The sequence below is a fragment of the Ambystoma mexicanum genome, chromosome 4q (genome assembly GCF_040938575.1).
Source record: "Ambystoma mexicanum isolate Mex_15411 chromosome 4q, UKY_AmexF1_1, whole genome shotgun sequence".
In the NCBI taxonomy this organism is placed as follows: domain Eukaryota; kingdom Metazoa; phylum Chordata; class Amphibia; order Caudata; family Ambystomatidae; genus Ambystoma; species Ambystoma mexicanum.
The window spans coordinates 862877273-862905152 of NC_090928.1; the positions used below are offsets into that span (position 1 = coordinate 862877273).

The following is a 27880-nucleotide window of genomic DNA, read 5'->3' on the forward strand; positions in this document are numbered from 1 at the left end:
CCAGTAACCTATGCCAGATCTGTAACGAGCCTATCGCTGTTATGATTTCCTATCTATGCTGTACCGCTTTCTAAGGGCATTGTTACTTTTGAGTCTGGGCGCTTACTTTAAATGTATTAAATAAATAAATAAATAAAGGGACAACTAGGTGAAGGAGAGAATGAAAGAATATGCTGACAAAAGGAACAGGGCACAAGCTGCAGATTTGGGAATAGGAGATCAGGACTTGATGCGCCAAACACAATCCCACAAGGACGTCCCGCCTTTTTACCCACGACCGTTGACTGTCACCCACATAAAGTGGTCCATGGTGACGGTTGAAAGAGAGCGATGGACAGTAACAAGGAATAGCTCGCTATTCAGAAAAGCGGGCGAGGGAAGACCACGAGGGCTGTAGATTTGGAATGAGGAGGACTACACAAGAGAGACATCGGGCTACTCAGGAGATGAAGATGATTCGAAAAGGGAGCATCAGGCCTCAGTGGAAGAAGCTCCAGAGGAAGAGAATGCAGATTATCATAGCAATAATGGACTCTGCCGAAACATTCAAAAGCCGAGGCAGGGGGATCGAGGAAATGAGGTAGGACGATGTTATTTTGGGGGAAGATCTAGCATCACCATAGCTCTCAACCATTTGCCTCGCAAAAGCGGGTGAAATCACCCGATTTTGTTTTTGGCGGGTGAGACGCCCATTGGAATGAATGGGCGTGCGGGAGGCTTGGCGGGTGAGTCAGCCCTTTGCAAGGCGGGTGACACCCGCCAAAAGCGGGTGAGTTGAGAGCTATGCATCACCAACAGTCACCTGATGAGGGACATGGCGATTTGTGTACAGGGTCAGCTGACCCACGTTAACCTGAGTGCACATGGTGCACGAATAAAGCAGTTTGATGTGAATCTTACCTGTGTGTGGACGTGTGTTCTTTCGCTGCCTGCGCCCAGTCCTGCGCGCCCCTCCCGAAGTCGGGATCTCACATAGCTCAGTGCAATTTAAATAGCTTCACATGACACTGATTTGGAGACAATGTACTCTTTATTTGCTGTGCGCTGGGGGTGCCCTTCTGTGGCAGCACCCTCTGAGGCTACTTTAGGGTGGCCAACTGTCCCGTATTTTGCAGGATTGTCCCGTAATTGTGGACTCTGTCAAGCAGTTTGCAGAGTGGCTGTGCGGGACGCAGGTTGTCCCGACTTGCTTTGTTCCCTGCAGTGTGACTCTCAGGAGACAGCAAGTCGGCACCACCTGTTTCTAGCAAAGCCACTCTGCAAACTGAAGTGGCTGTCTACACACCTTGGCGCTGCCACCTGCACCTGCTGCTTTCTTTCTCTGGGCTTCTCTGCGGCTCCAGCTACTTTTGAGCCTGCAGGTCAAGCTGCTAAGCTCTGACACCTGTCTTCATTCCAATGCCATAGCTCTCAACTCACACGCTTTTGGCGGGTGTCACCCGCTTTGTAAAGGGCTGACTCACCCGCCAAGCCTCCTGCACGCCCATTCATTCCAATGGGCGTCTCACCCACCAAAAACAAAATCGGGTGATTTCACCCGCCTTTCCAACACAAATGGTTGAGAGCTATGCAATGCTAATGCTTTGTTCCTGGGGTCATAATGGTCATGTTTGCAGTTAAAAAACGTGACCATCACCTCCCAAGGATAAACCATTTGCATTGCAATTAAGCCATGTGTTAAGAGCCATTAACAAATGCACATTACAAATGAGGCGGGCCAAACGTAAATGACGCTGTGACATCATCACCACCTTGTGGGCAAGTGTCCTGCAAAAGGATATCAAAAAGTTGGGCACCCTATGCTACCTTGAGTCGGAGTTGATGCTATATGCACCTTATGTTCAGTAAAATCAAGTCAGTGCGCTCCTACCCCGCAGTTTGGTGACTAAGTAAATCATATTTATTGATGAGTACTTTATTTGCAAAAGTTTCCGCAAACAATATCTGTACATACTTTCACACGGTTTGGTTAATTGTCCTTTCTAACCGCCTCTTCTTTTATGGGCGGGGCTTGTTTTGTACTTTTTTCGTAGGCTCAGCGCTGGGTTTGTTTTTCTTTTCAAGGCGGATGGGGCTTGTTTTATATAATATTAATTAGTGCTGGCGCTTAGCTGGGTGGAGACTCGAGCAGTGTCGGTGTGCACTAGTGGAAGCGCCTCAGAAGATACCTGTGATTGAGTGGTTCCGGGTGAGTAATGGTTGTAGGACTAAAAGTGCATGACCGTGGTAGGTGTCGTCAGAGAGTAACTGGACTGAGCACAGACTGTCAACGTTTCACCTGTCCAGGCCACGTCAGTGAGCGAACGGGGCCGGCTGCTAAGATTGCATGCCATGGTTTCCAGAAGCAGCAACTGGGAAGACGTTCGTCGGCCCCTTCTCACGCTGCATGTCTTTCCCTGCTGCTGTCTAGAAAATAGTAGATAACTGCGTGCCCCTAGGTAGAGCAGCAGACTGCCACGCACTGTGGTTGATACGTAAAAACAAACAATCACTTTTGGTAGCCAGCTTAACTGCATTTGCTGACTTTTTAGTTGAAGGGAAGGTTGAGATTGCAGGAGACTTCGTGCGAACGTGCAACTCTTTCATGTTTCACTCCCTGTCGTGTTGGTTCTTACTTCACAAGACAGAAACGCCGATTTATTTTAAAATGTATTTATATATATTTTATTGCATCTACGTAAACTGGCGGATTACAGCATCCACCCCCCCCCCCCAAACTCGTTTTGTTACTTAACTTTCAGTACTACTTAGGGACTTCTCATTAACACCAAATCACTCGCTTACTTTTTTTGCCACATCAGCAAACCGATTTCCGAGATTTTTTTATTGCGCTAGTAGTGGTACAGCAGAAATGATTTAACAAAACATTGGCTATGGAATTTAAAATAACGTAACTACAGGTTTTCTTTCTTTCCCTTCGGGCAATATGTTCTTTCTGCTTCTTCACGTTCCCCTTGTATGCCTTACCCTTTTTCTCCATTGGTGTAGTGCTCACTTTTTGTTTTTTTTGCCTCCCTCGCTTTTCTTTCATATTCCCTCTTTTGTCGCACCACCTCCTTTTTCCCTATGTTGTCTTGTTTACTTGCCTGTGATATTCATTACTTATGTTCTTCCTTGTCACAGTACTTGCACATTAAGGTACCCTGACCCTCCCAAAATTCTTCGCCCCTCTTATAAAAAAAGGCACATACATTTACACTGACATCCATCCCACTGTGTTGAAATGGTGCATCCCTTCATGGAGGGAAGGAAGTCATAAGTAAAGGGACAAAGAAGAGTAGACTAGAAATAATGACAATTATTGGTAAGTCAACGCAGTGTTACCTCCATGTCCCTGGCTTTACACATGAAGTATACCCAAGACCAAAGTCGTTTCGACCATCCTATTAACACATACTGTACACTTGGTGATTATTTACTCAATTCAGTAAACTTTACGGTGATCCAGCCATTTATACAACATGGGCAAATTCCCTTTCCATTTGATACGGTAACTGCCATCAATAGTAGTGAGGAAAGGTGAACTGGGAAGCCCACGTGGCTGCCTGTCAAAATTCTATGATAGATGAGCCGCTTGCTTCCGCCCAGAATGCAGCATCACTTGGGTGGATGGACTCTGCACCCTGGGCAGGGACTGTAGGCCCTCCTGGGTGTGGTTGGGGCAATGGTATTTCAGCCACCAACTGATGGTTGGAGAAAAGCCTTCCGCCCCTGCCTGAGGCTGCCATCCTGCACGTCCACCCCAGACTACTGCTAATCTTCTTCCTTAGTCCGGAGTGTAGGTGATGCCACACTTCATGCCTCCTAGCCCAGCAGGAGGGGCACCGGTTTCATATTAAGGAAGAAGGTGCATCAGGCCTTCCAGCAACCACTGTCGAATACAGAAAAATCAGCGTAAAGGTATGTGCCCTCCTTTAGAGGAGTGGTGAAAAGAAAGATTTTGGGACGATCTGTAGGGAAGGGGGAGAGTCTTCATGTGTAAGAACTGAGAAGAGGAAGTGGCACGTGGAGGTAATGCATCTTTCTTCTTCAGTAGTGATATGTGCTGCCATGGGCTCCATGTGCAGCTGCTCAGTGCCAGCAAAATAAAGAGAGACAACAGTGTGAACCCTTTAGTTATGAGCCCGTCATTTTAATTATATTATTGCTGGTTTTGTAAAGCCCGACAAACGCACAATAACATATTGGGGTGAGGGAGGTGGTAGAGGGAAATCGAGTGCAGGCCAGAGCAGCAAGAAAGTAGCACTACCAAAACAGAGGGGGCCCATTCCCAGAATGGGGATTATGTTCCCATGGTTTTGAGTTATTGGGAGAAGCCTGTGTACTGAAACCTTTAACTCACTCCCCCATCCCTCAGTAGCTGCTCACACCAACTTTGCTTCATTCATATTTCCATTGTCTCGTCAAACGTGTATCAACAAATCCAATACTTTTGTCTGTTGTATGTTGAAAACATTTTCTGAGTCGTGCTCGAATACCCGCTCAATCAGAGTGGGCGGAGGGGATCAGGAGGGTTTATAGGGTCCATCCTAGGATCTACACAGTTGACTGTTCTGTCGTACCCACACTGGCAGCCCGCTTTTGGTGGTGACTGGTTGTGTTTTCAGTGGAGGCGTATTAATATTTCCCCTGAATAAACGTGAGGGTGTTGAGTGAAGGACCCCCAAGTAATGTTGGAAGGAGAGCGAACGTTCTGCCCGCTCTCCCTCCCAAGGAGTTCCTTTTTAAGATTGTGTTGAAATGGTACATTGCATAGGACAATTTGGAGAAACATGGGCTATAAAGTCATACAGTTTACAGTGGGTTACAAACCTCCAAATGATGCCAGGTCACCAGCATTATTCAAGAACATTTTGCAACATTAAAACGATGCCTGTATCCACAACATATCATTTCCAATGCTAAGCCTTCATAATACTACACCCACAATATATGCTGGCTCTGCAAACTGTCCTGGCAATTGTTTTAAAGTTTACTTGTTGTTAAGAAGGGACATGTAACCACTTCTGTCCAATGCAGTAAAAATGCACTGTACTGGGGACATTGGAAGGGGGCGAGAAAGTAGGCATCCATGTGACGATTTTTCACATCTAACACATAGATCAGTATTGACCCTTTTGTGCTTTGATAAAATGTACACTAATGCTATGAACCACTGATGTGCACTATCCTTTACCACCATCAATATGAGTTTGGAAATGGACAGGAAAAGTAATTACGTAAATTATTTTTGTAATCCCACCAGTGGTATTCCAGAAATACCACTGCCTTAACAACTTAATTGGGAATTTAAAAAAAAATATATATTTTTTATAACTGATGGTGGGAATAATTGCTGGTGGGATTTCTCAAAAAAATCCACCTAAACTGAAATTAAGCTCAAAGAAACTTGGTTAAGTGAATATTCAGCGTATTTATTTTTGAAAACGGGGTAGCCCGCATTTTTTTTTCTTAAAGCAATCACATGAGAATGATGCCAGATCTCTCAAGGTGCCCCACATCCGATGCAGGGAACCCATCCATTCTTGCTTCTTTATTTGCACCCAGGAACAACTATAAGTAAAACACTGAATGAGCCAATCGCATCTGATGTGGAACACTTGGAGTGACGAGGTTCTCTCTCTCTCTCTCTCTCTCTCTCTCTCTCTCTCTCTCTCTCTCTCTCTCTCTCTCTCTCTCTCTCTCTCTCTCTCTCTCTCTCTCTCTCTCTCTCTCTCTCTCTCTCTCTCTCTCTCTCTCTCTCTCTCTCTCTCTCTCTCTCTCTCTCTCTCCTCGAAAACACTGCTCTAAAAAAAAGAAAACTTTTACCTGCTAATGACCAATTGCCTACTCCACCTTTTTCCACTGAACCTCTCCCAAACCTACAGCAAGGTAAACCAGATATATTTTCTCTGCCAATTAATGTACAATGAAACGTATCCCAAAACCCATCAAGCCCATACACATCTGATTTTACACACAGAGCAGGGGTTTATTTAGCCCAAATGTGCAGAAAATAACCCATTCGTACAACCTCAATTACATAAAAAATTAAAAAAAATGACTGGGACCAGTATGGAAAGGAGGGACACAAGGTACAATTATAAATGCAGTGTTAATTCAATCTGGGTCTGCCTATTCTGTCGTGTTAGTTGGGCAAAACCCGAAGTTCCTTCCTGGTGGAGCAGTAACACAAGTCAAAGTACTGTGTATCCTTAATCTAAAAGGCCACACGCCACAGTACTAATAGTTTGGCCAAAATGGCTTCTCCAACTTTCACTCAAATGTCAAAAGGTGCTGGTCTTGGTCCATCATCGGCACCCTTCTGTCTGATTTCAGTCCCTCCCTCCTCATTTGTATTCAGCTTCTCCCACTCCTCTTATTATCGCCCAATCTCTTCTCTAATCATGCCCTCTTACTTAACACTCCCAGCTAATGCCCCCACACATTTTGAGTGATGCTACCCTCTCCAATATTACTGAGGCCCAACAGCTCTGACTTGATTCCAGTATCTTGACAGCTCGCTAATTGCCTACTTAATCTTTTGACTCCTATTCAGATATTCTACTCTGTTCTCCTATTCAGATATTCTACTCTGTTCTCCTATTCAGATATTCTACTCTGTTCTCCTATTCAGATATTCTACTCTGGTCTCCTATTCAGATATTCTACTCTGGTCTCTTCTCTCAAAATGGAAACCTCTGCTTCTGACCACCCACTCATTGATTGCAACTGTTTGCTACCCTCTCCATTCTCCCTCCAACATCTATTACCAAATATAAATTCAACTCTACTCCATGTTCCCATATTTCAACCAAGCCAAAATCCTGCTCCGAGCTGTCTCTCCTCTTCTTTGTCTTTGGCCTCCTCCTTCATCGAATTCGAAATGTCCGCTCCTTTTGATGACCACTACCCTGCCTGCTCCTTTTACCCCAGCCATCCAGTTTGTGAGGATAGGAATATATGCTTAAGCCTCTAATGCAAAGAACAATGTTTCCCTTTCTCTTCAGTGCCTACAAGGCCCATTTACTAACCCTGAACACCACACTTGATGCAGCCAAATCCTCCTATTACTTTAATCTTATTTCTTCTCTCTCCACTCAGATCGGTATCTGAAATCCGAACCAGGGCTGCAAGTAAAACGAGCTTTAACAAAGCCAACAGTTTTGGGTAGACATGGCATAGGGTTTTTACAGGCACTGCCGTGATGTTACTACCTTGCTGTAAGATGGCAGTATCTGGAAAATGTGATTTACCTGGGTATATCATAGCAGTGCCTGGTGAATGCCTGTCTAATGCCTACACACAAGCCAACATTTTTGGGCTTGTCAGTGCTTGTTTTTTAACAGAACGTCGGTGCATGCAACAGCTAAACCAAGTGGCATGAGGCACACTTGATTAAGACAGTTTTATTGCACCAGGAGCCCATTACACCTGCAATGAAGCCATAATTCTCAGCAGACCGCTAAGAGATAACACTGACAGGCCAAAGGTTGATGTGACTGCTTGATGGAGCTTGCTCATAGAGATCACAGATGGTTGTGTTCTGAGTGGGAAGGGGCAGATAGTGGGAATGAATTGCCATAGGTATTTAAACGTTCATGGGTAGTCGATGGGTAGGTATATGAGCAAACGGCCACAAGCAGTGTGTCCATTGTCGCATGTCCTTCCTGTCAACCCTGAATTTGACCTCCCAGTAATGCTGGAGCAGCTTGAAACCCACTTTACAACCTCAATAAATTCGTGTTGCTCAACCACACTCTACTCCCTTGAAGCAGCTAAAGGATCTACTGTGCTGCTTGTGGTCCTTTACAGATTTGTACTACTGACCTGCTTCTTCAAGTGGTCTTGATGCAGATTTGACCCAGTGAAGTGCATTAATGCCGCGACTCAACCAGCGGCTTGATGCTGTGCAAGTATCTGACTTGCTGCATCCCAAGTGCTGACTCTACTCGACCTGCTGGCAGCGATTAACCCGCTCATGTTGAACGCTGACTTGATCCAGCGGATGCATCGTTAAGACTGAACTACACGGTTGACCAAGATTTTGAGACCCATCGACTCGAACCGTCCCAAGGGCTGAATCGGCTAGCTACTAGATTAAATGGTATTCTTCTATCTTGATGCCAGCTCAATGGCAGAAAAGCACCCATAAACATGGCTTGATGCTGTCTGGCACCAAAGACCAAGATATAAAGGTGTTTGAAGATGCCCTGTCTCCCTGGTCTGCCTTGAAGGACCATATTGGCTTTTAATCCCCCACGTCTATATCTCCCCTCCTTTTTTATTTTTTGTAAAGAACATATCCTTGAACATTGACATTGTGCTTGAATCTTGTGCTTGAGCACCCCTGCCTATCAACCAACAGTGCTCTTTCATTTTCATTTTTACAGTTTTTTAAATTATTTGTTTCTGGGGTAGTTTGGAAACGATGGACAGACTCATTTTGAACTTACAGGAAACTTGGCTGATTGTAAATCTCCTAGTGGAAGGTTATGCAATTTACCCAAACCTTGGCAAAGAAAGGGCAGAAGGGTAGACTATTGGTGACCTTGTGGTGGGGGTTAGCCAATTGCTGAATGCAAGAAGGATTGGAAGAGGCTCTGGATATGAGTTTGTGTCGAGGTTATAAACCCCACTCCTTGCGGCAGAACATTGGTGGCAAATGTGTGTAACCCACAGTGAGGAGTGAAGAGATCCAATCTGAACTGTTTTGTGGATTGGTCTAATGGAGGACATGATGAACTGATTATTCTAGGTGGTGATTTTAATTGTAAAAGTGAAACCTAGTATATGAAAGTGCAAGACGGGTCCTCTAAGGAGGGCATTAACTGGGCGAGATGTAGGTGACTTGAGGATGACTAATGGTTGTGCGGAGGGTGATAAACAGGGAAAGCCCACTTGGAAGATGGGCCGAAAGATTGCTACCCTTGTCCATTTCTTTGTCACACCCTCTATTTCAAAATTGTATTGGTATGGCGATGAATAGGATAGCTACAGTTATCATGCCTCAGCCACATTGAAGTATAAACTGTTAGAGCAAGAGAAGAAGCAGGTCATGGGGGGGGCAGTATTGAGGTGAATCATGCAGGCAATAAGTTGACTTGGTCAGCGAAGAATTTGGACGGGGCGAGAGAACTTATCTTGGGGAGTCGGCAGCGGCTGGAGAAAGAACTGGAAGCAAAGAGTGGGGACGAAATTGACTAATGGTTCTCCAACTTGACATTGAAGTTCGTATTTCAAAAATCGACACAAGTAGCTTGTGAAGGTCAAGCTACGATTGAGTGATTAAGCTACGATAGGGTGATATAGTAAACGGGCAATGAGGTGTGAAGTGCAAAAGATAAGTAAGGGGAACCTGCCTAGTGTTGGCAAAGTAGCCATGATTAAGAGGATACAAAAATAGGTTTCGAAACTATATCTATTGGTGGAAACATACTTCCAAAATTGGGGATTGGCAACATCTGTGCAACGTCTTGAAATAGAGAAATGAAATATTTGGAAAGCGCTAAGCGAGGCAAAAGGTTCGAAAAATATTAACCCAATTGGTGAAATACAATGGACCAATTACCTGACCACTTCATTAGCCAAACAAGAGGCAAAGCCCATAAGGCTCAACCAGTATACGAGAAATTCCTATTTTCTCATCTAGGGCGAGGATATTGCATACAAGATCAGAAGGCTTAAATCTTCTAGAACCCCTGGGCCAAATGGCTTGGTGAATGTAGTTTTAAACAAGAGCCTGAGGCCTGGGTGAATATATTTGGCATATTGTATGAAAAGGTTATAAGGGGGAGTGATTCCATAGACCTGGCAGACAGCAATTGTGATCCCCGTGCAAAGAAAGGTGTTGTCATGGACCCAGGTAGCTATAGAACCCTTTATATGCTGAATGCGACAGGCAAAGTATTTGCCTCCTTTTGTTACAAAAGCTGCAAACGTGGGCAGCAGAGGGGACCATCGAACCGGTTCCAGACAGGATTCAGATCAGGTGTGCTACTAGGGATATCCTTATGATTAATGGATATGTTTGTTGAGAGAACTCAACACAAAGACAGTCAGGGGCTATATGCACTGTATGTTGATTTTAAAACTGCCTTTGACTCGGTTAACAGAGAAAGTTTGTGGCAAAAATTGGAGATCTATAGTTGCCCAGATTATTTCGTAAAGTTGCTTCATGAAAACAAGTCCGAGTAAGGTTGGACGGTGAGGGGACCTTGACTGCCCCGATTGTCAGCTGTAGGGGAGTTAAACAGGGATGTGGTTTAGCGCCCCTACTGTTCAACCTCTACTTGGCTGATTTGCCTCTAGCCCTGAAAATGGCAGGAATTTGTCCTCCGTAGGTGGATGGCAATGCTGTTATACACTAGCATATGCTGATGACTTGGTCCTCTTGGACCACACCTTAAGGGGCTTGAAAGAATGGCTGAAGAGCTATGGGCATATGCAAGAGAAAATGGGCTACAAGGTACAGCTCATCTTTTTTGGGGAAAATGGGGATCAAGAGAGTAGCTCTAAACATAGGCCACTGGATTCACTATGCTGAGCAATATAGATATCTGGGTGTCCTTATGGAACCAAAACCGGGATACCACGTGTGCAGTAGAGACTGCAAAAGCAGGACGAAAGCAGGACGAATCAACTAATGACATTAATCTCTCATTATGTAGCTCGAACAGGAGGTTTCATGGTGTTGGGTGCAAGGATGCTGTATTGTCAGTGTTTTGCGTCTACGGTATTATTTGGGCTTGATGCCTTGACAATGAGGAATTTGAATTGGCTGAAGGCGATCGAAAGTGCATTTTGGAGGAAGATTTTGGTTTTACCCTGTGTATACCAATGGAAATTATACACTTGGAGCTGGGGTTAATTTCATTGGGAAGCCGCCTGAAGCAGAAAAGAGCACTGGTGTACATAAGGGCAAAAAAAGCAGATACAATGTGTTGATTCACTCCATAGGAAGGGACATGGTGTCTAAGAAGGATGAGGCTTTTATGGTTCAAACCACAAGACAATTTAAAGAACTTGATTGGTTACCCGATTGGCAGGATCACTTCCATGTCCTGAAGAACAGCTTAGTAAGGAAAATGGAATTGGGTGAGCAGCTTTCTGAACAGTTCTAAATTAAAACATTATACTTTTGTGTCCCAAATCTTTCCCTATGCCCTTCTAAGGAGTTCCAGAGGTTTATTATTTTGCTTAGCTTTAAGCGGCAGCCAGTGCTGACCAACACGGGTTATTTTCAAAATTCTAGAGGATGTCTGATTCTGTAGGCTGTAAGATCAAGGCCAGCTAGGAAACTGGGAAGCACGTGGTGTTGACTGCATGCCCCATGATGGGTGCCGCCTATATTAGACACTGGGGCCCCCTGTTACATGATTTAGATTTGGTAAAGGAACAGGATTCTGGCTAAAGTGCCCGAATTCTCATCTTGCCTTATATAGGATATGACTGGTTGTTAAAGGAAATGTTGATGAATTGAATGGGGATGACCTTTTAAATGCAATCTAAGACCTGGATACTACTAACACAAATGTATGTATTGGATCTCGTTCTTTGGAAATGTTATGCAATGGATTCTAGGTAATGTTCTTAACCACGTGTAAAGTTTTAATTTAACTATGGTTTGATTGCAATGTTTATTTTTATTAATCTTGTCGAACCTTGTTTGGAAGTTTTTTTTCAGTACAGTTAGAGTTGCAATTTATCAGATCTCGCGCCTCCTGAAAATCTAGCCTGCTCTACCAAAAGAGGCGAAGGAGGGTATGGGTTTGAAATTAAGTTTCAATGAACTGGAGTGAAAACCATCTTCTGGGTGTCTGGCATCACCCAGTAGCAGGAGCTATTGCTGGGGAACCAGGAGAGGGCAGACTGCGCACCGCAAATCCAACCTCTATAGGAGAGGCAAACTTTACATTTTTGGCCATAATTTATGACCCGTTATTTTATTTATTTGTCATTTGTTATGCGCTTATACAATTAGCAACAACTGTTTCAAAGCGCCCACAGTGCATCAGGGTGGGGACATGGGAAGGTAGACAATGAATTACAACAGGATAAATAATTGAATTAATAGTACAAATAATGAGAATAACGGGAGCGGAGACTATGCCTTGTGAGTGTTCAAAACGTGCAAGTTCAGGGGGGAGGGGTGTGGGATGAGGTGCTCATGGCGAACTGCTCTGGGTGAAGTGCTTATAAGAGAAGAACGTGACTGCAACCATCTGTGGGGAGGCTGAGCCTAAGTACGTACGTGCAGTAAATAGGCAGCGGCTGGTATGAGAGATGCGGGGGCGTCAGGGCCCTGAGGATACATTAGGGCTCTGCACATCAGTCACGCTACTGTATGATTAGCTGGGAAGAGAGGAGAAGGAAGAGGAAAAGAGAAAGTTCTTGAGGCTTTTTCAGAACTTAACGAGGTCCTGCTCAAGACTCAAAGGAAAGGGAGACTAGGAACGCAGGAGTCTAGAAGGAGTATTTGGTCAGGAAGTGCTGAAGATAGAGTGGTCCCTGGCCCTTGATAGCCTTGTGGATGATGCAGAGGGATTTAAATGTAATCTGTGCTGAGACCGGCAGCCAGTGAAGGCTTTGTACAGCAGGAGAGATACGGTATGTGGGATTGAGGCCACGGATAATTCTGGCTGTACTATTCTGGGTTAGCTGGTGGGGTCGCAGGGTGGACGAAGGAAGATTGAGGAGGCTATTGCAGTAGTCTAGCCTGGAGAGAACCAGAGCACGGGTAACATTGAGTCTCTGGGGGAAGGTGAGGAAACGTAGAGTTCCTTTGAGAAGGAAGAGCTGACAGTGGGACTGCTTTACAATGTCCTGAATATGAGGGATGAAGGAAAGGGAGGAATTGAAGATAACTCAGATTCCTGGCTACAGAGGAGGGGGCAGAGGGGGGAAGCCCATGGAGGAAGGCCAGAGTGAAGGGAAGAAGTAGGGTGGAGGGGACCCAATGGGGAGAATCTGTTTTGCTGGCATTGAGGCAGAGGTAATTATCGGTGCACCAGGCCTAGATGGCGGAGAGGCAGTCAAGGATGAAGGAAGATGCAAGGGCGTCAGTAGGAAGTTTGAAGAAGAGTGGTCAGCATGGGGGTGGAGGAGAGGATGAAATGATGCGTGCCAGCAGAGAAGGGTATATGTGAAAGGGCCAGGGTGAAGGAATGGAGCCCTGGGGCTGCCACAGGTGGAAGAGCCAAGTGGGGGAGGAGAAGGGGCCCAGAATGGTTTTTGGGAAACAGTCAATTAGGAAGGAGGTAAGCCAGTTTAGTGCCCGCTCCAAGATCCTAAGGGTATCATGGAGCCTTTTCATGAAGATGGAATGTTTTACTGGGTCTAATGCAGAAGAGATCAAGGAGGATGAGGAAAGCAGGGGTGTTGAGTCAAGGGATGCAAGCAGTTCTTCACGGGTGTTCAGAAGAGCATTTTACGTGCCTCTGGATGCTCGATATCCAGACTGGTGTCATGTGGACAGCCAACAATTTTGGTATGAGTTGAGTTGGGGAATGGCCAACTCCTCGAGCAGTTTCCCCAGGAAGGGGGTGATGGAAATAGGAGTGGTTGCAGAGATCAGCAAGAGCAGGGGCGAGAGAGATGTTGTTCTGGAAGAGCATTGGGCAACCTGTTTGGAAGAGACCTTCATGGAGTTGACAACTCTGGTGACTTCTTCAGGGGAGACTGGAGAGAAGGAGGAAAAGGAGGATGGAGGTGGGTGAGTGGTGGGGGGGCAGAGGGGAAGGCTGGGTTAGAAGGGTGCCTGACAAGGCTTTTTTATTTTTATATTTTTAATGAAGTGAGAGGCGGGTGCACATTGCGAAGAGCCTGGGATGGAGTAGGGGCAGAAGATGGTGCAGACGGGTTGGCAAGTTCCCTGCATTTTTGTTCAGCCATGTTGTTGGACACATTGGCCACTCATGCCTGAATGTGGTTTTTTTTTTTTTTTTTTTTTTGGCCACGGATGGAGTCTGCAGTGTCTCTGGTTAAATCGGCAGGCCAGTTTGTCAGAGGGTGAACCTGAAGTGTGCCACTTCCGTTCAGCAGCCCTGCACTTAAATGTTTTGTGTGCAAGATCGGAGTCATACTAGGTTTTACGTCTGGAGGCAGGTTTCAGGCGGATCCTCGTGACTGGGGCAGTGATGTCAAGGGTGTTGGTAATGGACCAATGGAGATTGATGAGGACAATCGGTGGTAGAGTCTGTGTTGGGTGGGCAAGGGGAAATGAAGGTGGAAGAAAAGGCAGCAGCTGACACTCGTTTCACCAGACGGATGTTCGTGAACGAGGTTGGTTTTGCTTTGAGGCGTTGTCACAGGGCCATAGGGACCCAGATGTGTGGTGAGGAGAGAGTGGTCAGACCAGGGGAGAGGGGTCACCAGGGGAGTAGAGGGAGAGTGAGGTTGGAGTCGATGATGGCCTCTAGTGTGTATCCAGCAGAATGGGTAGGGCCAGAGGGAACGATGGAGACTGATAGGGACGGATAGGGAGGAGCAGAGGTCAGTGAAGAGGGTGGTTGCTGTGCAAGGGGAGTTCAGCTGGATGTTGAAGTTACCCAATAGTAGCAGGTTGGAGGTGGCAGCGAGTAGAGAGGAACAGAACTCTGTTACTCTCCGAGTGGACAGACAAGTGCCAGGGGGTCGGTAGTTGGTAGCAATGGTCAAGGTGGAGGAAGGAGAGATGACCAATTTGCATACTAGGTTCTCCACGAATAGGGCTGAGTGGGTAGGATGGAAGAAGGAATCCACTCGGGGAAGATTAGGGCAACCCCACTGCCAGCACGGTGCGGTCGGGGCTTTGAGGTGACCTTAAAGCCGTGGGGTAGGAGTGAGTCAAAGGAAATAACTGAGCTGGCATTGAACCAAGTTTCAGTGAATGCAAGTATGTCCAGGTCAGTGTCTTCAAGGAGAAGGCAGATGTCAGCAGAGTGTATGATGCTGAGCGTGAGTTGAGGGTCGCCAGGTGGAGATGATTGCTGCCTTTGAAGGTTTTTTGAGGTGGAGTGTATTGGGCTTGGGGCTTCCGTAAGAAGAGGAGAAACGGAGGGGGAGAGGCAGGGGAATGATGGAAATTAATGAGAGAAGGCAGGATTCAGTGAAAGAGAAGGAGGTTGGCCTTGAACAAGGACTGTTCCTGTGTGGTAGACAATGATGCAGCAGGATGAGAAGCCCGCAATTAGGACTTCTCTCTTGGTGCCGCCATTAATGGATGTGGAAGAGTAAGGTGGGAGAGTGGTAGTGAGGTGAGAGGGTCTTAGATCAGGAGATGTGACAGAGAACAGGATGTCAGTGAAGATTTCTCTTGAGGATGCACTGACCTAGGTGGCTGCAATTGGGAGGCCAGGGTTTGCAGCTAGGATGTTTTTTAATGCTTTTTCTGTGCAGATTTTGAGAGAGGGGTGGATAGGTGATGGTTTAGCAGTTGGAGTAGATTGGGCTGATGTTGCCATCTTGGAGCGGTAGGAGGAAGTGAGGCAGCAAGAAAGCGAGGCGGTGGTGGGCTGTGAGTGCTGAAATGCACAGATTTGAACCTGCACAAAGTTGACCAAGGGGATGAGTAAACCACATAATGGCACCCCTAAATTCGATTTTCTACACTTACACAATGCAGGATAAAGGCACACCTAAAATCGATTTTTGCACTAACACACACAAGCTGTAGTGGATGACACAGGAATTGCAGCACAGCAGAACCGGGATGGGGTCAGTGGAAATGTAGTTCAGGGAGTGAAAGCGGAGTGAAATTTCACTGTAGTTTGGGGACAACTGTGATGTGAATGGAGAGGCAAAGGGAATGAGTCACATAGAGGCAAAGCAGCCCCCAATCAATAGACATTACTCGCGTGATGGCCAGCGGGGGGATGTCAGGGTCCAGAAGTGCGATTGGGCATCATTGACTGTAGTCGTAAGAAAGTGGGGCCTGGAAGCCCGGCCAGGCACTGACAGGGTCTTAGATGAAAGGACTGGCTCCCTCCTCCCGGTTGCTGTGACTGGCTAAAGAGAACCTAGCCAGCCAATGTGAGGGGAGCAGGCTCAGGCCACAGGGTTCTTCATGAGGACTACAGTGAGAGCAGCTATCTTAAAAGGGCCATAAACTGCAAGCAAAGCAGTAAAAAGATTCTGATTTTCTTTTTTAAAAGATTCGTGGCAAGGATACATTAATAATAAATTCTGGTTTCTTCATAAATGCAAAATAAAATATTAGAATCTGCGAAGCGCGCTGCTTCTGGAATTGCAAGTAGCCTTACCACAAACAAACTAGCCATAGATGTGTCGGGCCAGGAAGATCATGTACGGCTGCCGGAGCGTGGACGTCAGCTGTTCTTCAATCTTTAAACATGTACTAGATGTGTCCTAATTGTTCTTTATTAACATTCTCAAATGCTCAAAGTTGATGTTGCGTGTATTTGTAAGGCACCAGTGGCCTTGGGAGCCAAAAGTAGCTTTTTGTAGCTGTTACTTTCAAGCTAACCAGTATCTCCTAGTCTAGAAGCAGGGGCTAAATAGCTCTGAGGTCCCAGCATTTTTGTACCTTTTGTACTATACCTGTTGAGCTGTACCTGTTTCCTCTTTATGATTGGGTTCCCTAACAGTTATTAGTAGTATGGGGTTAAATGGGTGCTTGATCTACTACTCATCCCTGTGCTTATTTCGTCACAAACCTCCAGTGAGATTCATTCTATAATGGCTCCCCACACCAGTCAATTTGAGAGCTCATTTTGGATTTTGTGTGCTCATTGATAGATTTTCATGGTATTTTGCTGTTCTCCATATGTCATTTCTTTGGTTGCATGACACTACTCCCAAGTGTAAAGAATAATGACAATTGTTTACCCAAAGTCGTCTTTCTTTCAATGTGATATTTGCTTCTTGGTAGGGTCAACTGGTGCACTTGCACCTAGGAGGGATCTTCTGTGATGTTTGCTTCTGTGATATTCATACTGTCAGGATGGTGTCATCTGTGATGTCTGTGCCACTGTAATATGATTGCCTAGTGTTGGTCCATGGCGATGTAGTGTGATATTCGCAGCGATTCTTCAAATGCCTCTTCTTGGTGCATGGGCAGTCTTTACCCCTCCTAACTCGCTGAACCATACTACCTTCATCTACTAAGCACATTGACTGACTAAGCCACTCACACTTGGCAATTGAACACTTAACTAGCATCCCTTCTCCAGTATACACCAACACGGTCTGAACTCTACCTATTATTATATAATCCATCTCAAATCCACCCATCCTTTCCTTAAGGGCACATGAAGCTCCCCTCTGGGATCGCATACCTTGAGTGCCTTCATTACAAGGCTGAGAGACACAGACCTGTACTTACTCGGAGCTCCCTTACGATATGCACGCAGCAAAACATTCCTGCACTGTTCTATCCCTTTTTATCTAATTGCGCTTTTCTTGCTGATCCCGTAGCGTCAAGAGACTATATGCAATATAAAACTGAACTAGCCCACACTTGTCTTCTTCACAACACACATCCACACCGTCGACCTAGATGTCTACTGTGATAGAATGTGGCACAGTGTTCACCTTTTAGACAGGATGAAGACTCCCCAGAGAAAGCTCAGGATTTGATTCTTGTTACTTTGTAACATATGCTGCAGAGTGACAAACATTCATTCTATAGCGAAGTCCATAAGTCAATTGTTCCTTTTGGGCTTTTTTAAGTTTTGCAAAACTGCCATTTACTATGGTTCTCCTGATGATTAAGTATTTTTAAGGAAAGTGCACAATACCACTCCTTTTTAAGGAGGCGAGTGCAGGAAGAAAGCTGTAAAAAAAACAGGCCACCAGCTTATGTCTGAAATTCTAAATAGATTGAGGTTGAAAGAAAGCTTAAAATGGTGCAAGCAGATTTCTTGGAGCCATTCGGCGCTTAGTTACTTAGAATGATTGCAGCTTCATAACCGCCATTTCCAATCGGCCATCACCGGAATCACAAGGCAAGCTTTGTAACTCCCAAGAGCTTGGAACCATTTAACTCCTGCTTGTAGCCTGGTTAGCAGGTAGAGCAGTGTTTCTAAATCGAACACTAGTGCGCCTAGGGGCTGACGGGCACGCCAGGACCCGGAAGCGGCCTGGATGGAGAATGGGTAAGTGGCTGTGTGTGTGTTCTGGGTGTTTGTGTGTGTTTTGGTGGGGGGGGAATGTTGGGAGGGGAGGGAGATGCAGGAGGTGAATCGCCCAGATGTTAAATGCGCCCGGGAAGAGAGGGTGGGGGTGAAAACATTTAATTATTTAGATTTTTTAGGGTTCCTAAAATCGGCAGAAAAAAATCTGTATTTTGGTTGGGCGAACTACAAACATCAAAATAATGACATGGAGCCCCTCAAAGATGTGTTTTATGGTTCAGATTTTGGAAAGTGTCCACAGCCTGTTAAACCTTAAATGGATATTGTATGCCCTAATTTAACATATAATTGAGATGCCTGTGGTTCCTAAAATAATGAAGAGCATCTTATAAAATATTGTGCAGTAAGGAAACCCAACTGATGTGGTTGTCTCAGGCAGACTTGGTGTCTTCAGTACCATGAGGCAGTTAGGTTTTCGTTGCGCGCTACCTACACATACAAGTTACCTCTGTTCAAAAGGGCCCAATGGATGAAATGCAAGTATATTTTGAAGACACACTCTGTGCTTCATCGATTCTGTTTATTTCCATCATAGTGGAGAGCTGTGGGTCGTATCCGCAGATCTTTTCTGGTTGTGATAACTTCGAGTGGAGTGACGGAAAAGGGCAAGAGTAAGGTATGGCACAAGTTGTTGAATATACGCACTGTTGTTCCTTGGAGTGGTAACCACAAATATTTTCCAGTGCATTCCCTATGATTGCATGCATGTTTAATGTACAGCTGCATGATTAAGGTGTAGGCAACAAGTGCGTTGAAGCTCACACATCTTGGCTGCATACCTGTAATACCAGGATTTCCGTTATGGGAAAGCTGTTTGCAGACAGGAACAAGTGGAAGCAAAAGTTAATAATTAAAAATGATCTGTTATTTTCTTGTGCATGCGTGCTCTAGGGTCAAAGTACACATACTTAGCTTTAGACCTGGCAAAAGAATTTTGCGTTGGAATATTTTGTTCCCTACTTTTGGATGTAGCAAGTAAATGGAGTTTTAAAGGGCTAAAAAAATGTGTTCACGTTGTCCACCGGGGGCTTGTTAGAAAAGTTAAAGTTTTTAATTTAAAATTGTTTTCTTCGGTAGCATTCTTTCTGTGTCAAAAATAAAGGATATTTTGACCATTTATAGGCCCTTTTCAGATTAGTTGGCCGTATGAGTGCTGGTATTTTTGGTTAGGACACATCAACTGATTGTAGGTGGCAATAAAGGTCATACCCCCGTGATGAATTGCCATCTGCTATGGGTGTTAAAGACCTGGCTTTTAAATTATTCATCAAATAACAAAATTATTCAGGTAATTCAATCCCTGAAAGGGAAATCTGGAAATCCGATCCCCTTCCATAAGCGCCATGCCAAAGCGTAGTGTGTATTTGAGCCCTGCTTCATCAGTATCGAGATTCGCAGAACTTCATCTACCACTGGTACAGAGCAGGATCAGAGGTCACAGGTGCCCTCTTGACGACTGCCCTTATATCTGAGTCTGAAGCGCAAGAGCTGCATTTGGAATATGCACCCCTGTTCCAAAAATTAAGATTCTGTCCTGGTGGCATGCTAAACTGTAAAACTAAGTCCTACCCGAGTTAGGGTATGGTGACCAGCATCCGAGTTATCCCAGCCACATTAAATTGATATACCTCATGTGTCACCCCTGTATAGCCAGTTCAGCTCTGGAAGAGTTATGCGTATTCCCCCAGGCAGACTAGTCCCTGCCATATTGGCAGGAATGTAGCCTGGTTGGATTGCCTTTCTTTGTTCTTTTGTAAGGGCAGGCAACACCCTTCTCCCAAGAACAGCCACTCCACAGGATGCTGGCCTGGTAACAGGAATCAATGGGAACACCCACCACAAAGATCCATGCTCCACACAAGGTGGCTGCATTTCTAAAGGTCTTTGTTCTTTTTTTTTAATTTGTATTGCGCACAACAGCCTGTGGTTGTAAGTTAACTTTGTTATAGCGGTACAACATAGAAGATGTACATAGTTAGTTTTGGTTGCAGAGAAAATGAGTACAAATGAATAAGGAAAACACAGGTTGCGAAGGTTAGTCATGCAGCCGGGTTTGGAGGGCTTTGCGGGATGCAAGGTGTAACGGTTCATTTCTGAGGGTGAGTGGCAACGAATTCCATTGCATGGCAGCAATGAAGGGGAATCTAGCACCGCCTGCTTTGGCGCGTTTGACTATGGGGATAATTAGTTGGTGGGAGTATGGTGTTCTGGTGGGTCTGGACAAGCCCGCTTTAACTACTTTCGAGGAGAGGTAGGGGCAGTATGAGTGATGCACTTGTGAGTGATGTCGAGAGTTTCGAATAAAACCCATTCTTTGACTGGGAGCCAGTGAGCTTCCTGTCTTGCTGCAGAGATGTGTTCGCTTTTGGGAATGTTGAGCAGCTTCAGATTTTTAGATGAGGTGCCAGCGAAAAGGACGTTGCAGTAGTCAGTTTGGAGCCTACCGTCGCTCTGGCAATCGAGAGTCGGGTCTCTGTGAATAGGAATAGTTTGGCTGCATTAATCAGCTTAGTGGAATAAGCTGCTGCAATAGCGTTGACCTGACGTGACCTAGAGAGGGTGGAATCCAGGGAGACTCTTAAGGTCGTGATGCAGGAGGAGACGGGGATCTGTATGTTATCGATTGTGAAAGCAGTGTACTGACTATTCGTTTTTTGAGGGTTTCCTAGGGACATACTAGGAGGATTTCGGTTTTGTCGCTGTTCAGGCCTGTATGGTAGAATAGACTGTGTTAAGGGCCTTTGCGTCGGTTTCATAGTTGCCAGACAGCAGCAGGAGGACTTGGGTGTCATCGGCATAGTTGGTGTAAGCTATGGCGAGTCAAGGATGTCAAATAATGGCTTTGTAAAAATGTTATAGTGGGTGGGAGAAATGCAGGATCCCTGTGTGACTCCGCTGTGGATGGTGGCGGGGGATGCACAAGCCTGGTCTGAGCCCTCTCATGGCTCTTCCTTCCAAGAATGATGTGATCCACGCTGTAGCTTTGGGGTAGAAGTGAGCGGAGGACGTGAGGTGATGACATAGAATGTTGTGGTCCACTCAGTTAAATGCAGCTAAGTCCAGGAGGAGGAGGAGAAGGTGCTGACTTAGCTACATCCTTTTTTAATCTGGTATAACTGTTTATTAAGTTTCACAAAATAAACTATGAATGCACATACGCAGAGGGTCACAAGAGAAACAACATACACAGTAGTCGCTGTAAGCTGTACATGGAGCACCAAAGTTCTCTGATTGCGGGGGGGTGGAGGGGAGCTCCCAGTAGGCGAGGGCCGCCTGCTTCCTTAAGGACAGTCATCAGTAGCTTAAGCTCAGTTCTTATTCTCCCCACTTCCCCCATATTTTCCGAAATTTCCGAGGGCACTCCTTTTGCGGTGTAGATGCGATGTTCCAGGGAGGCACGTCTGCCTATTTAATTGGACCATCGGTCTATGTATTTAGTATCTGCAGAGCCCCAGGTAGCAGCAGTTAATCTCTTCCCCACCCACCCCAAGAAATGCTTTTTCATACTTGGTGAAGTCTGTTTCACCCCACACCCCCAATAGTATTCGTTTTGGGTCTCTTGGAACTGGAGACCCCATTATCTCGGAGTCTAGTGATGCATGCCACCCAAAACTCTTGTTCTGCACTCCCAGATCATGTGAAAAAAGGTGACTTATGTTCTTTTACACTGGAGACACTCCCCATCATTGGCCCTTCCCCATTTAGCAGTCATTGTTCTAGAGTAGCATGACCTGTGCAATATTAAGAGCTGTATCAGTCTCAGCTTGGCATTAATACCTATTTCTCAGGGGCACATCAACGCCTCCACCCATTCTTCCGCCCCCAGTGTGCCCAGTTCATTTTTCTTTCAGTTTTGTAAGTTTCCTAGTGCCAAAGGAGTTAAGCACTTGGTAGAGAGTGGAGATAACCTTAGAAGAGATGCAATCTGGGAGAACATTTGTCTCTGGGGGGGAGGGGAGACAGGTGGGTAAACCAGCGAGAATTGGGCATTTATGGCATGAGTGTGCTGTGCGTGTCTTAAGTGGTCCATTGGTTGCAACCCATATTTCACATTCAGAGTCTCAAAATCCTAAAGTCGCCCCTCTTGAATAACATCTGCCAGTGTGCATACGCCGCGCTTCTCCCAAGACCCAAAGTATCCCATTCTCTGTATTTCGGGGAGGTATGTGTTGTACTTGGCTACATCCTTAATGTCATCTGATTGATTTTGGTAGATCATGCAGAGCCAATTCGGTGCCATGATCAGAGCAGTTTAAATGTTTGAGCGCCACGCTTCCTCTTGAAGAGAACCTGCGTAGTGGGAGCCGGTGTTTCTAATTCCCTAAAGATGGCGAAAATCTCCTTTTTTAGATCCAGATTTTGCTTAGAGGCGGTTTTGCCTGGGATAATAGCCTTTTTGTATTGGGCAGCTGTCTTGTTGAATTCTCGTTTTGTGGATTCCAGTGGGTTAGTTTGCCATGTGGAGAGGGCGGTGTGTTTCATGGCACAGAGTTGAGGTAGTTCCGGAGTGTAGCAGGAGTTAGCATGTCTTATGGTTTTAGCTATCCTTGCTGCTAGTGGGGCTATGATATCAACAGTTGTAGATCTCCGCTAGAGCTCTAGGGCCACTGGAGAAGGGAGGTCTGAAGACTGGGGGTTTCTAGATATGGCAAAAGTTTCTTTGGTTAGCTTGCTAGAGGGGGTGGGGTGGGGAGGGGAGTGGTAAGAGGTTTTTGTTTTGTGGGCTTGGGGATGGAGAAGAGGATGACCTGGTGGTCTGTCGTGGTGTAAGGGGAATTGGAACTGACGGAGGGGGAGAAATAGTGGTCAGCTATCCAATCCAGGATGCAGCGTTTGGTGAGGGTAGGGTTTGTGATCAATTGTCTGAAACCCAAGATGTCTAATGCTTTGACGAGGGATTTAGCTTGCGATTCCTTGGGATCGTTGAATCCTAAAATCCTAAAATTAGGTCTCCTAGTAGGATGGACTTGGTGGAGATTTTTAAGTTGTTGGATAGGAGATGGAGGAGTTTCTCGTGGAAGACTGCTGTGGGGTAAGGGGGGGGCGGTAGACCTTGTGTGATGGTGCAGTTAGGGGATATAGTGAGCTTCGAGAGATGTTGATCTGTCTGAGAGGAAGTGAATCTTTAGCTGTGAGGGCTACTCCACCTCCTTTGGTGTACTGACGGTAGGTGGTGAGGCCTTGGGGGAGGGCTAAGCTACGGAGATGGCGGGGCCAGAGGTTTCGTGGAGCCAGGTTTCTGAGATGGCTAAGAGGTCAACTTTGTGGACAGTGAGCAGGTCGCAGGCATGTGCTGGGAGCAAGCAAGCATTAATGAGGACACATTGAAATGAGGCCAAAGGTTTGTGAGAGTTCTTCGAGGTGTGGCTTTTGGACGAGCGTCATCCAGCTGGGGTAGTTGTGGCGGGACGGCTGGCAGAGTTGACTCTACTTGGCTTGGTGGACATCAAGGTTGATGCTGGCTTTGTCTAGATTTGGCAAAGCGACTTTCGAATTTGTAACAATATTATGGTGCAGAGTATTTACCAGTATGCCATTCAAGTGAGGTGGGGCATCATTTAGAGCAGCTGACCTTAGGGTTGGTTCATTCGGCAGTGGAATTGTGGCTAGCAATGAATAATCCTATCAGGATTTGCATGAGGAATACCAGCAGGCAGGTCACACAATTGGAAGCGATGGAGCTGTTACCACGTTGGTGATCCTGGGTCAGGAGTAGAAGAGGTGCTATTTGAGGTGCGTATGCAATGAGTGCTTGGGATGTCCTACGGACGTCGGAGACGGAGGCTTTGTTGGGAGCAGCACTAGGTAGTTGACCACTAAATGTGCCAGCAAATGAGAATATGGGAGTGCCTGGATTGTGGCGGTTTTCTAACTTTTATTTAATTTAGGCAAGGAGACTATACTCTTTAGGTGATTGTGGGTGGAGGTGACTGGGGTGGAACAGCGGCTGGAGTGAGTGAGGGTGGAGGCTGCTTACTGAGTTGGTGTGCAGTAGTGTGGGTATCTCGTTTCAGGTGGTGCGCGTGACGTGCCTCTGTTTTGCCGGGTAGCTCGGTAGCCAAGGGTGTGAATGGTGCTTGTACCTGTGGCGTGGTTGGGGGAGGCACAAGGGTGTGGCTTGGATTTGGCGGGCTTGGTGTGACTAGCACAGGAATCTTTGGTGGCTGAAGCTTGAGTGCGCTGGCCGGTTAGGTGGTTCTTGGAAGACGCGATTCTTGGGCGTGAAGGGCAGAGAGCGGGTTTAGTATGTGCCCGCACCATTGCCAGTCTGTGGTTTTGAGCCACTTGCCCAGGCAAGTGGGTGGAGCAGTGAACGGTTGGGTGAGTATCTGCTGGGGTGTTAATGGTGGTGGAGTGAGGGGTGATGGCTCCTGCAGGAAGATCTTGCTGGTGGAGGTGCAGGCACACACGGGAGAAGGTGTGTGGATGTGCTGCACGTGGCTAACCGTGGAATTGAGTACGAGATTAAGTGGGGAGGATGTGCAGTACCTTGTGGGGTAGGGCGGGGATTGTGTTGTATGCTCACTTTTGGTTGATTAGGGGAATTTTGGCGTGGGGGAGTGGGTTGGGGCGATGGCAGCACAGCTGTGCTAGTCATAGAAGCTGGCTGTGCGACGGGTAGGAACCAGGTTGGGAGTGGTGGAGATGGGTCTACCTTGCAAGAGTCTTAACATACATTTTCCTTTCGATAGATGATGAGCCGGGACTGTGCACATTAGCAGGCAGCTTACCTTCTGGCTATTGCAACGGGGAGCAGCGGAGTGCTGCAGAGAGATCCTTGTGGAGCCTTTTGTCCTGGCCTTCTGGACTGACCGGCTTCGCCATCTGGCTCGTGGGAGGATGGGTGGAGGGGGTGGGGGAATTCGATGTTTGCATATTTCCTGTTATGGGGGCCAACCAATCAGCTGGTTGGAAGGATGAGCCAGCTTCTTAGAAGGGAAGGGGGTGGGTTTGGAGTAGTCGAGGGGTGTGGGGGGCAGGGGGAGTGTGGGGGGGGGAACTCTGTTCAAGGGAAGGGAGACTTCCACCATCTTGAATCTTTCCCTTTCCTGTGCCCTCCACTTCCTCTTCCAAAACACTTAGGGTGAGCTATCAGACCAATTCGCTCATTTCAAAAAATAGGTATTGGACCCCCTAAAGCAGACTAGCTTTAGTTCAATCACCTGGAGATTGCCTTTGCCTATAAAAGAAGGGGTATCCCACCACGTCTTTGGATCATCACTTGAGAAGATTTCACTGAAACCTGCTGAGAGCAGTCCTTTCTTAAGTCCTCCAGTTGTTGTGAGGTAAAGGCATGTGTTCCAAGGCAGAGGTGAGCTCTGCCCCCTAATTATCCCCAGAGACCATTAGCGGTGATCTGCTGCTGGAAAAGGACCTGCCTCTGTCAGCCATAGCGGTACCCAGGACCTCAGCTGTGTTTGAGGACTCTGGCAGTTTTTTGCCATCCTCCACCGTGTTTGGGAGCAGAGAACAAGGACCCATCTTGTCCCCGAGTCCCTGTAGTGGCACTCGCAGCAGCCCGAGGACTGACTTCTGTAGCAAGAACCTGCCTGTGTGCCAGCCACTGTGGCATCCAGGACCTACCATGTTGAAGGACCCTTGCAATTGTGTGCCAGACTCCCCAGTGTTTGGGAGCACAAGAAAATTACTTTTTCTTGTTCCTCAGCCCCTGTTTTGGGACTCGCAGCGCCCATAGTAACAAGTCTGATTCAACGCTGTCGGATCAAGAACTGCAAAATGGTACCATAACTGCAAACGTGGTCTTTTCATGGGTGCTAGAGACTGGTTGGGTCACATTTATCCCTTTTTATTTGTTTTTTTTTGTTTTTGTTGTTGTTGTTGTTGTAACCTTCAGAACATATCCTTTGAACATTGTGGTCTTATTTGCCTTTTTCCCCCCTGTAGCATTTCCCAGAGTGCTGCATCTATTCCGTCTTTTCATATTCTTTATTTCTACAATGGTGGATTTTTACAGGGTTTTCTAGTTGGTTATTATTGTACATGGTGTATTTGATAAAGTATATATTTGTATCGCACCTTGATTGGATATGCCTTTATTTTGGACTGTTATACTTCACTGTTTAGGTTGCTGCTGAACCATATTCCCACCCCACTGGAGTGTACAGCCTTCCCTCAGCCCACCTTGCCACAAAAGGCAAAAGAGGTATATCTCTTAACTGTGCCTGTTTTACCTTTATGATTGTGTTGTCTCTTGGTTTGTAGTAGTGTGTGGGCTGAGTGGGCATTTTAGCTTCTACTCACCCATGGACTCTTGCAGGGTAGAAGTCAATTCCAAGTTAACCCCAAGAGCAGAACCCAGAAAAAACAGTGAGTCTGGAGCAGAGAGAGAGTGTGTTTCTGTGTGCGACACACTACCTTTGTGGTGCTCTTTCTGTTCTGTCGCATCATTTAGTTTGGATGCCTAGCAATGGCATGTTTTGGTACATGCCGGCACTGAGCTACATTATCTATGCCATGCCTGTTTCTGTAGTGCTACACTCAGTTTGATTTGGTATGCTAAACTGTATTATGTTATGCCATGTAATGTTTTTAAGCTGTAAAAACAGATCTACGTGAAATCACTGCAGCCGATTTTCCCGTGACGGAAGGTTTGCATGGGAAATGCACAAATGCAAAATGTTAGTACATTTCCCATGCGAACATGCAGGATATACTGTGTAGTATAGTGAGCGGGATGTTGCGGGGGACATCCTGCAGCCCTCGTTTATTTTTTTGTTCTGTCGGGAGAGCTGCAGAGGTATCCCCCACAAACCCCACTGACTGTAGTGAGCGGGGGACACCCCCTCCCCCCAACCCCCTGCAGCCTTTAAAAAAAAAAACATATATATATTTTCATACCGACCCCACTAAAACACCTAAACGCATAATACGGGGTGTGGTATGTACTCCTGCGCTCTATAATGTAGAGGAGAAGCACAGAGGACCCCTGCCAAGATTCTCTATTTGGTAGCTATGGTCGAGCAATCAAGGCCTAGCTTCTCGGGAGGTGATGCAGGCTCGTTCTTAAGTACAGTGTAGTCCCCAAGCACCCACAAAGGAATGTCCGCACAATGTATCAGTTAAAACAGTCTTTATATAATTAATATTCCAGGTCATGTACACTATCACAATAACTCACTTTGTACTCCGAAAATCAACAATGGTAAATATATACAGTTCTAAAGTGGTACCACAAACGTTATTAGATCTCATTAAAGTGCATACGGTCAGAATGACACACAGATCACATAAAGAGAAACCAGCAGCAGAGAGAGGAAGAAAAGCAAGCTGTTTGAACAATTGGCAGAATACTGGCCCTGTACGATTAGACACAGTTCTGTGTGGAGATCTTTCCCTCCCCTCCCCCCAACCTGGGCAACCTGTAGAAGAAAGATCCAAGCCCAGTCCATATATTGTTCTCAACAGCCTTCCCAATAGTTCTGCAACCCCAAAGTACCTGGCGTTGCAACGTTTCTCGTCGGGGAATTGACAGCCCTTCATGAGTGCCCTCCCTTTAAGGCGGGAGTCACGGGTCGTCGAACGTCCGACGGAGAACAGATCGAGCTACGACAGTGAAGTGGCAGGTTCGTTCCTAGCGGTGCTCGTTGACGGGGAAGCGTGAACATCCTGCTGTTAGGCGATCCTCTGCACACCAGGCCACGACACATCAGAACACTGCTCACATTCCCCCAACATCTCCTCCCAAGCTTCGAGGCTCAAGTGATTCGGTGAACCCACAGAACCGAAAACTCCGTACCAGTGTACGG

At 46.3% G+C, this 27880-nt stretch overlaps 1 protein-coding gene across 4 annotated transcripts in view; it reads left to right on the forward strand.

The window, feature by feature from the left end:
* Nucleotides 1-2063: 2063 nt before the first annotated feature.
* The window catches only part of MCFD2 (multiple coagulation factor deficiency 2, ER cargo receptor complex subunit), a 315293-nt gene continuing 289476 nt past the window's right edge, over nt 2064-27880 (forward strand). For 2 of the 4 annotated variants that reach the window (XM_069608426.1, XM_069608429.1), the window contains exon 1: nt 2064-2188. The gene's annotated coding sequence lies outside the window, so the exon portion shown is untranslated. Of the gene's footprint in view, nt 2189-26198; nt 26278-27880 lie in introns of all 4 variants that reach the window. The other 2 variants (XM_069608427.1, XM_069608430.1) reach the window with 2 other exon arrangements.